This window comes from Zonotrichia albicollis, chromosome 5, assembly GCF_047830755.1.
Source record: "Zonotrichia albicollis isolate bZonAlb1 chromosome 5, bZonAlb1.hap1, whole genome shotgun sequence".
Lineage (NCBI taxonomy): Eukaryota > Metazoa > Chordata > Aves > Passeriformes > Passerellidae > Zonotrichia > Zonotrichia albicollis.
In genome coordinates this window covers 48,712,205-48,721,748 of record NC_133823.1, presented here as the reverse complement: position 1 = coordinate 48,721,748, position 9,544 = coordinate 48,712,205, and the positions used below count along the sequence as shown (strand labels likewise).

The following is a 9,544-nucleotide window of genomic DNA, read 5'->3' as shown; positions in this document are numbered from 1 at the left end:
GGTGACAAATGAGCATCTTCCTCTGTCAGAGCCAAATTCTGTGGGAGGTGACAGGTAAAGCTGAGCTGGCTTCCCAACAGGGAGCCCCTGAAAGTCCTTTCTCTCTGCTTTCCTATGAGGCTATGCTGCTTTGAGGAAACATTTCTGAGAAAACCTATGAGTAGGGAGAAAGCACAAGCTGTACTTTACAATGCTGAATAATTCACACATCAGTATACAGACAGAAAACTGTAAATTATCTCACACTTAGATGAAAGATAAACAATCTTATTATAAGAAATTAACTGATTTGGCTCACTTATCTCCTGGACTACATGTCTGAACCTAGCCTGAAGAGATGGATACATAATTCCTATGTTAAGCAACAGCATCGCTATTGGTCTAAAGGTATATCAAGAGAAGACATCCTTGTAATTTGGAGACATACATAACTTACTGTAATACATCTATATAATCCTGCTATTTTCTACAGAAACTCAGATTTACACAACAGCATTTAATGAATACAGCTCTTGGCATTAGTTGGATTGTCATATACTTTGGAAGAATTTCAAGCCTTACTTAACTTAGAGTTGCTGCAATACAAAGAGGTACCATGGAGTCAGAATTCATCTAATCCCCTGAGGTAAAACAAATGTCACAGGTAGCAGCCAGGTCCTTCTCCTCTGAAATGCCTCCACCAAACATTAGTGCCAGGAACCAAAGCTGACCTATTTTGACTGAGGCATTTTGACTTCTGCTTGATGTTGCAATGATATTCCCAGCACTCTTGTTAAAAATCATGGTCTCAGCTCAGCTCCTGAGTCTGTTCCAAGCTCAGAAGCACTTCTGTCCTCTACTAGAACCTGCTGTGGTCTCTGCTATGATTTACTAACTTCACATATCTGATTTCAACGTTCATTAGAATTTTCTCAGGACTTCAAGTGGAAGCCTTTGTGACAACTGACAGAGTCTAGATATAGTAGGGAGCAAATCCTCAAGACCCAGACTGAGGAATTAACCTGAAAGTATCCAAATCCACAGATGTGTGTTGTGAGTCCCTCTTCCCTAGTGCTGTCTAGTGGATCAGCTCTATAAAGAAGCAAGGGAAAACTATGGCCCATGAAGGAAATAACAAAATATAAAGGGAGAATTTATACCTCTACAAACGAAAAAGGTGAATAGATTTGGTGCTATCGCCACAAATACATGGAATACTGTACAGGAACATAAGACTAGACAGGAATTCTTCCATTGTCATGCCCAGAGTCCCAGGCACAATTTGATCTGCTAGTGATTTGACTCCTCCTGTCTCTTCATCTGAAAAATGTGGTTTAACCTGTTTCTCATACCATGGTCTCCCTCTTACCACACAGAGGCAATTAATAGCATGGAAGGGTGCTTGGAAAGATGTAATACAACTTCTTTCTGTTCTGTTCTGGAGAGCTTTACCCAGTGAGGACTCCTGCAGAGCCCACAGAAAATAATCCCACCATAGCTGACATATCCATTTCCCAGACACCTTTATTTCTATCTGGCTAGAAGTTCCTGAGGAGGATCATCTCTGCAGATGTGTTTATGACTGTAGGTCATCCTTATGTAACATTATACACTGTAGTCATTGCTAATATCAACAGCTATTTCACTACCAATTCTCAATTTGCAAAGCACAGTGACTGCAAATTACCCTTGATTTGTTTGCATCATTTACAGAAAACAAACCTCCCAAAACACAAGTCAACATGTCCATCTTATTTATCACTGCAGCCTATTTTTAATTTAGCATTTTTGAAGCGCTGGATTTGCTTATTGCTGTCTTTGCACAGAATAATATTCCGTTATCATAGTATTTATATCAGAAAATGCCAACAGCTAAATTTGTAAAAACAAACTTGAATAACTTTGAATTGATTTGAATACACTTTGATTAGCAACCATAAAAGATTGCTTATAAAATACAATGGCCTGGAACTGCAGCTTCCCATTTCCTGATATCACAGATGTCCTGTTATTATGTCTCAGTCAACAGATACGCCAACAGCAAGGCAGCTACCAGACTTTATAAACTTCCTCCAAAGTCTGTATTGCTAACTATTCTGACTGTGATATGGACTCCCGCAATTACTTCCACCAGCAAATGCAATAATTTTTGAGAGGTAAAAACCTGTTGGATATAAGCCAATATTCCTGTATTGGTAAAATATTAATAACTTAATAACAGTATATCAGATGCCTTAGCATGAAGGAAAGGCCAAAAATAGCTGTCATCCCAGGTGGAAAGATAGAAATTATCTTTCAGACTTATCTCTTTAAATTAGCATTTACAAACCAGCAAAGACTGAGTCCAGTCTGAGGATGACCAATACACATTGCAGTCTGGAACTCAGCATTCCGGTATCATTGACCCAACTGAAACCCAAATTTGATCATCTTTGTCAGTTTCAACAAGGGGACAAATGGCTAAAAGATGTGGCTGGAACACCTGCTTCTTGTCTGCCCTTACTCTGGCCATGAGACCTAAGTTTACTACTGGTTGGCTGAAGGCTAAAATCTATAAAATACCTGTTTTGCCTATTTCTGCTGACATTTTTGTAGCACTCCCCTGCTTCTCTGTATAATCGGATGTTGTGCGTTCATTAACCTGTTGCCTTATATATCAAGAGTTCTATTGTCATTACATTGCAAGGGTTCCATATTACCAGAGTCTCATACCTCCTCGATGTTTCTCGTAGGCATCTCCTCCAGGCACTGACTCTTCCTTTTCCTCACAGCAGGCACTGACTCCTGTTCCCTCAACAAACCAATCCACTCTTTTATAACACTCTTCTGACTGGCTACAGCTGTGGCCTATTAACATCAGGGCTGCTCCTAATCTTTAGTAATTTGTTCAGCTGCAACTCTTTAGGGGATAAGATTACATTCTATACCACCTTCATTTACCCGTACTGTATCCCCCTACATTAACCACTAGCACAGATTCCTCCAGGAAAGAGACACTGCAGTACTTATATGAAACAGGACTCAATGGATGAGGTTTAGGTTCTACCAGATGGCCAATGAAAAAAAATAAAGCCCATCACTGTGTTTGCCAGCAGTTCCAGCAGGATAATATCTCTGAAACACGGATGAAGTAGTGACTCCATGCACACATGTCCCTCTTGGTGTTGTTGTGGTTCAAGAGTCCCTGGGGATCTGCTGCACAGTGTTCCACTGCCTCAGGCTGGAGCAGCCTCCAGGTACCTGCCAGCTCCAGGGGGCAGGATGCTCTGCTTGTTCAGGACCAAAAACCACTGCTGAAGAGACATGAAAATACAGCCTGGTTCTTATCTGTGCCATATCTTGCTTGTAATTAAATAAGAATTCTGGTTTCCAGCTTGGTCAGTCCAGTTTTGCCCTAAACAATGCATTCACTGTAACCTCTAGCCCCCTGAAGTGAAATATTAAAATAAACATATAACATTCATTTCTTCCAAACTATGCATTTATCTCATTTAATAGTTTCAGAGAGCCACATTTCCTTCTCCTTCCTCCAAAAGCCAGTCTTGCTGATAGAGAATGATTTTGTTCTGTTATTTCCTAATACTCTGGGTAGTCAAAACCCAAGTGTTATTTCCACTTGGCTTGATTTTTCCATTCTTGAATTAATGCAGTCTGTTCCAGAGGTAAACAAACATCATGACTATTTAACAAAAAATACATCTACATTGAAGGGCAAAGCCAGGTATTGTGACAACAAACCTGGTACCTCAGGACACAGCATAACAGATGAAATTATTTAACCACAAGAATTTGTTGTGGGATCTTGCAGGGGCTTGAGGATAATTTCACTCATTTCCCATAGGAGACAGATCTGAACTTCATAAAATTGTTCTTAAGAAAACAAGAATAACAAATGGGGATTTTACTGACAGACTGAGGAAATACTGCTTGTAAATTATTTTTGACACAGATTCAAAAGTTACAGGCAAAAGAACGTTTCCTTTGTTTATGAATGCAAGATTCACTTTATTGAGATTCTGGTGTTTTTAATAGATAGGTCAAAACAAGTTTAAATGATTCCCTGTATTCTCATGGTGTATTGCTTTGCATTTGAAATTGGGCATGAAAACCACCCCAAGGAGAGTGGCAAGGCAAGTGGTTTGCCTCTGAGCCAGGGAGAATTTCATGGTCTGACAAGGGTGAGTGTGCCCATGCTCTGGGTGATGTGGGGCACATCCACTGATATCACCAGCACCCACTGCTTTCAACCACGGTCATGAACTTTATTACTTTTCAAGTATGTTGGATTATGGTAGTAAAAATACTAGGAACATCTAAGGTCAGCTAAACTACTTAAAATCCATTAGGTGGTCCTAAGGCAGGGCATCAAGCAACATGGAGAGAAAAATGAAAATAGTACATAAGAATAGGCAGAATAATTTGACAGAATGATGTGTTGGCAAAATGTAATCATTGTAGATGTATTATAGGCAAAAAGAGTTTTGTACAGTGTCATGGTTTGAGCCTGGCACAGAGCCAGTGCCCCCCCATGAAAATGCCTCACCCTGGTGTCTGCTGTGAAATGTGACCAGGAATAAGCAAAACAGGCTCTAACTTAAACATAAAGAACACTTTATTACTTAAACTACAGGAAAATAGGGAAAGACTATAAGGAAAAGAAAAAAAGAAATTGAAAACCTTACAAAAAAACTTTCCTCCTCCCCACTCCCTGACTTTCCCAATCCGATACATTCTCCCAAATCAACTGCCCAGCCTTGGCCCCACACTTTAGTATACTCAAACTGCAGTTCATGAAGAGGAAAGGAGTCCTTCTTGTTCCATAGGCTTCTCCTGGAAACACACTGAAACCTCGTGTGCTTCCTTGTCACTTCGGCACCGCCCGGAAAAAGTCCTTTTGCCGCTTGTGACATCTTCCTTCCATGCCCAGTGCTCTCACCACTGACGGCATGGACCAGAGCTGCTTTTAGGGTTGTCTTTCAAGGATGCCTTGTCTCACTCCAAAAAGGCACAGTCTCTGCTTTGGGACATCTGTCCCCCCCATATTTTTCCAACCCCCTGGGGCCGGGGGGTCCTCACGAATGAACCCTCCTGGTTTTGAGGCACTGCCTCCCCCTAAATGCAGTCTGTGTCACAGGAACAACTGAGTCCATGGCCACAAGAAAAGTCCAGCCAAAAGGCCACTCCAAATCATCTCTCCCCATCCAATCATCTCCACGTTCTTCGGGCCAGGTCCTTGTCTCATCTCATCTCTTATCTCCCTTCTTATTCAGCTTCGAGGAGGATTAGCATTTTTGCAAGGCCCCAATCATGAAAGAAAGGGTTAAAAGTTTTCAGTCTCTGTCTATCTCAGAATGCTGGTAGAATGCTGGTACTCCCACAGGTGCTGCTGCTCCACCGGCCAGGCTGCACTCTTCCCTCCCCTTTCTCCTCCTGGGCGGCTGCTATCACATTCAGACGCCGGCTCTCCTCTCTCTCCCTCCTGGGGGGGGGGGAATGGCTGCCCGATGTCTCTTGGGGCTCCCCCACCCTTCCATCCTTGAGAGCTTTCTCACCCCCATCTCTGTCCAGGCCCCGGGCCTACCGCATGGCTGCCCCTCCCCCGCCCAGCAGCAGCGGCTGGGCTGGACGGGGGAGAGATCTGACCTCTTCGCCGCGACGTCCCAAGAAAGAGTGCCAAGGGCAGTGCCCTGCTTTTAACCCCTGTGTATTCTCGGAGGTGTGTCCAAACCCCACTGGCTACACCGGGTGCCAGTCTCAAACCCAAAACCTTCATTGGTTTGACCACAGCTTCCCAGAATTCCCACTCCTTCCTGGTCAAACCACCACATACAGCTAAATTATGGCAATTGTCAATGTATCTAAATCTGAATGAAGGTACATAGAAAAGACACTTTAAGTTACATGACAACAACACTTCTGAAATATCCTTGCCTTTCTTCCCTTTCTTTTTTTCTTATATGAACTTCCTTACACAGGCAAGTAATTTCATTAACTGGAATTTATAAATTGTCATAAAATGTCAGTTTGGAAATATTCATTCTACAGTGAAGTTCCATTCACTAACACTGAAATAGTAAATTAGATTATAAATATATTAATAGAATAATATTTACATTAATATAGAAGCGAAAAGTCAGAATTCCTACATGAAATCAATCTACAGATACAATTAAATTTAAATTTTCCCAAAGATTTTTTTCTCTGGCCTACAACAAACCAGGGTGGATCCCTCAAAGAGTTAGGCTATAAGCTGCAGTTGGTGCTGCTTTACATGAATAATGCCAAAATCTGAATGATCAGAACCCAAACTCAGGTTCTGCCCAGCCTCTCAGTGCACTGAGAGCTGTTTTCAGCAGCAGCATTTCTCATGTGCACTGACCTGTCTCAGCAGGGGTGGCAGCTGTGATGTAACCTCCATCTGAAAGGACCTGCATTTCCACATGTGCTGCTTCAGAGTCCTGACAAGAGTTAAGGTCTCCTCAGAAGTAGACACAAATTTTGAATAAAGCTCTATATGTTGATAATCACTTGCTGTCAACCACAGTTTAGCATACAGCAATTTTCTGTGAGTGGAGAGTCTGTAGGCCCACACTGTCTCTGCCTGAAGGCAACCAAATCTGTGTTTTCTGTATGAGTCCCCTTACCACTAAGATAAAAATTGTTTTGAGAAGGGGCCAGACTGAACCAGAGAAACTGAGGGAATTATTTTCAAATCAGGCTTAGGTTAAAGTCTCAGTAAAGCCTATGATTCTCCTGAGAGGAGGCTGTGGCATTGCTTGAGAAGCAGAGAAATCTGCACTGCAGTTCTTGGCTACCTTATTTTGCACCAAGAAGTTACTTGGCTGTGACAGGGGGCAGAAAGAGAGAAGGTGCCATGGCAGTCATGCTGTGTCACCCTTGTGCTTACTCCCTCTCTTTCTGGTCAAATGAATATCTGATCAGCTGATATAAAGTCAAAGGATTTCAGATAGAGTCAGCTGCAGAAAACAGGAGAGTTTTACACGGCCACACTTGTCTCCCCTCAAGTGAAACACAAACCCCCCTGTCTGTGATCAGTCCTACTCTTAGAAAAGAGCAAACCCAAAGTACCCAACACTTTTATTGATGTTTTAGGAGACATGTCCTCCATTAGAGGAGTCATTGTCTCTGCTGTGTTTGGAAGAACAAAGGGTCAGTGACAGAGGGAGGGCAGCGAGCAGCGTTACCTCATGCAGGATGAGAGGAGAGTTCAGGAGGCACTCACAGGAATGTTTGTAAAGCCCAGAGGGCACTCAAGTGTCTGTGCTGTGATATGAATTAAAGCTAACAAACTCTGATGTCTTTTGAAAATCTACCTATTTATCCAAGACACGGTCCAGAGCAACAGATTTACCCCCAAGAAAATGTAAGATAAAGATTTTTGAATATTTCACAGATGCAGAATATCCCAGACATTCCATATTTTCTGGACACATTTGAAAGGTTTATTCCAAATTTGAGTGAATCAGCTTGTTAATCACTGTATTAAAATAATTAAATATACTGGATAAAAAAATAACATCTCAGAGGAATTGGAAAAGGAATAAAGTGGTTTCAGGTTCCTGGCCATATTTAAGCACAGCAGGTAGAAACAGGATGAAGTGCTGTTCCTTTGGGAGACGGCAGCTTCCACTTCACTAGTTTATGATACTGGGGACTCAATAACTTGTAGAATTAATTTCAAAGCCATAGTAAAAGCTGAAAGGAAGGGCAAGGAAGCATAGACTGGGTACAATTGGGAAGGCACATTGGGTACAAATAGATGTACTACTAAATTCCACCAGTTATCAGCTGGAAGGGAAAAATATGTATATTAATAGATCTAATCAGAGAGTGGATAAACATCTTAGGCCCAATGGTAGACAACAGCCTGTGGTCAGCTGCCAGGTTGCAGAGAGCAGCTTTGATTCCAGCAGCTCACCAGGATGACTTTTGTTAAGTGGCATCAGAAAATCATGGTTTTACAGAACAACCATCTTCATTGTTCCAGCTCCCCAGAGAAACATATACAGAGAGTGCATAATTCCCCTGCATGACCTCCTTAATGCAGGCTGGGAAATAGCTCTGGAAGCAAGGCACGCTTTGGACAGGCTACTGCATTATTCCTTTTAGGAATGATATCATCTAGTCAAAAAGAAACGTAGCCTCGGTGTTTCTGGAAATTGAAATTCTCTCAGTGGAGAATGGTTGTTTTCTATGGGGATTAAAAACATTACTTCTCTGAGGAATTTTTACAGAAAAAAGTACTAATAGAATTCTATACTTGAGCAGGGCCAAGGGGTGTTGAAAACTTAGGGGAAGGCCAGGAGTGAAGTATGCTGGCCAACTTCAGATACAAATACGGAAATAAAAAGTCAATGTTGAGTAAAACCCTGAAATATGTTAAAAATGGCATCATAGCAACCAGGAAAGCTCATGAAAGTCTCACCTTTCATCAAAGTTTGGAGCAGAAACAGCAACACAGGTGTATTCCATCATTTCTATCAGCTGACATTGATGGCTGCTACTCATGGTCAGACACAGTGCATCTGACAAATTTCTGCTGTATACACTTGATATGATCCAGAATATACTTGTCAGTGGTACGATGCCTGAAATTGAGAACTCATGAATATACAAGTTTCATTTATGATGAAAGATGCTTGCAACACGACAGCTTAAGTAGCGTCTATGTGAGCTTTTTTCTAAAGGCGTTTAAAAAGCAAACCAAAGTATCTCTGCTAGTAACAACTTTTCAAAAGAAGGCAACACAAAATATTTATTCAGTGTCTGGAGCTGTGAACTAAAGGTGATGTCACTCCCCAGTTTGGTAAGATGATTTGTTTCTTTATGTCAGCTAGACATCAGCTGTAAATTGGGTCCTCCAGACTCACATTGATGTTCAACTCTAAGAAAAGTTAGGGTAGTGGTTTTAGCTTTCCATGGTTTTTTGAAAGACAAGATGCATCATTCCTTTCATCCATGCTTAAAAAAAAACCACAAAAAAACCAAAAAAAAAAAACCACCAAAAAAAACCCCAAAAAACCAAAAAAAAAAAAAACCCACAAAAATAGCCCCATAGCAGTGCTGTACCCCAGAATTGGCTCAGACTGGTAAATCCTAATATTCTTCTTACAGTTTGATACTTGATATCTAAGACCCAGAAAAGGGCAAGATTTTAGATTCATGTGATATACCTACTTAGATATATGGTGAGTTGTCCCTAAATTTTGGTAAAAACTCCTAAGTCTAGTAATTCAGTAGCGGAGTGATGGATTCTACTTCAGTGTCAAGTTCATTTTCTCAAGACCGTTCTGATGACACCTGTATCATTGATAGGATTTAATCAGTCTGCTCCCATTAAATCCCCGGAACAGCATTACTTATATATATGGCATATGTTTAATCTGCTATGATTAAGTGACTCCCAAAACAGTAAAGAGATATCTAAATGAAGAGAAGTTGAAAGATTATTATTCTTCTATCAAGATGACAGGTCTCTCACATCTCCTTATTTTTTACATGGCAGTGCTGAGTGGTGGTTGGCTTGTCTTAGATTTCTCTCTGG

At 41.2% G+C, this 9,544-nt stretch overlaps 1 long non-coding RNA gene across 3 annotated transcripts in view; it reads right to left on the bottom strand.

Moving 5' to 3' along the window:
* Positions 1-4,567: 4,567 nt before the first annotated feature.
* LOC113459121 (uncharacterized) overlaps positions 4,568-9,544 on the bottom strand; it is a 29,405-nt gene continuing 24,428 nt past the window's right edge. For all 3 annotated transcript variants that reach the window (XR_012580488.1, XR_012580489.1, XR_003380006.2), the window contains one exon: positions 4,568-8,588. This is a non-coding gene — a long non-coding RNA (uncharacterized LOC113459121). The remainder of the gene's footprint in view (positions 8,589-9,544) is intronic.